We start from the raw sequence: 1,190 nt of genomic DNA, 5'->3' as shown, positions 1-1,190 counted from the left end.
TACAGCCTACTGCAGTGCCTGCTGTATAATAGATGCGTACTAAATATCTACTCAGTAAATTAAACTGGTTTGACATGAAATGCTTAATAAATAGGGTGCTTAAATTTAAATAATGATTATTTTCTTCATTGATGGTACACTATCTTACCTGCTAATCTTTTATTTCTTTTTATTCATAGAGAAGAGTGGTGATGAACACTATATGCATAAGTAAATGAATAATGAATAATATGCAAATGAATGAATAATATGAATGTATATTAAAATTACAATTAAATGAATAATATGCAAATGTTTTTAGCTGATTCAACCAAGTGTCACCTATTTTTTCTTCAATACCTCATAAGTATCTTATTTTACTAGGTCAAATATATATGGAAAAATGTACTTAAAGAATAGGAAAAATCTAATTTTATTCAATATAAAGTGGTGAAATCTTAGCATTAGAAGGTATTTTAGATACCACTCAAATCACAATTACAAACGTGTAGAATCAGCTTTGCTTCCTGATAATAGATATATAATAAATGCCAATGCATGAGTTAATATATTTTATAAATGAGAAAACATGAACAGGTTATGTGATTAGCCAGTTTATGGGAGACTTGTTACCAGGAAGCTGGTCTCTTGATTCTTTTTCCTTTTTCTTCTTTCTTTTCTTTTTTTTTAACAGGGGACAGCGTGAACGCAGTCCCCCACTACTACAAATTATGCAGTCGAGTTTCCCCGCATTTGGGGAAATCGCAGGGGTCAGCACACCCGCAGTCCGATGGGTGAGCCTCGCCCTGGGAAAACCACCTTCCTGATCATGGTGTCTCCCCTGCCAGGTGAGGATAGATTCTTTTTCCTTTAAATTAAAATAGTATCTAGCATGTGCCTAAATTTATGCACCAACAACTAATGCCAACGATGAAGAAGCTAATGCTTTTTACCAACTTCTGCAGTCTGAAATTGATAAAATATGCAATCAAGATGCATAGATAATTACTGGTGATTGGAATATGAAAGATGGAAACAAGAAAGAAGGTCAGTGATTGAAATAGCATGACAGAATTTTGCAAGACAATTGACCTATTATTCATTGGAAGTATGGTTTTTCAACAGCACAAACAGTGACTAACCACATGGACCTTGCCCAACGGAATGCACAAGAAGCAAACCAAATACATTGGTTGAAAGAGGCAACGAAG

The 1,190-nt window shown here is 34.1% G+C and overlaps 1 non-coding gene across 1 annotated transcript; it reads right to left on the bottom strand.

The window, feature by feature from the left end:
* Nucleotides 1-670: 670 nt before the first annotated feature.
* LOC115869252 lies at nucleotides 671-835 on the bottom strand. The gene has a single exon (XR_004046071.1). It is a non-coding gene; the product is annotated as a U1 spliceosomal RNA (small nuclear RNA).
* Between the last annotated feature and the right edge of the window lie 355 nt (nucleotides 836-1,190).

This window comes from Echinops telfairi, unplaced genomic scaffold (genome assembly GCF_000313985.2).
Source record: "Echinops telfairi isolate 266 unplaced genomic scaffold, ASM31398v2 ScPeMD7_23;HRSCAF=83, whole genome shotgun sequence".
Taxonomy (NCBI): domain Eukaryota; kingdom Metazoa; phylum Chordata; class Mammalia; order Afrosoricida; family Tenrecidae; genus Echinops; species Echinops telfairi.
Note: the sequence above shows the minus strand (reverse complement) of the source record. Positions and strands in the feature narration are given on the sequence as shown.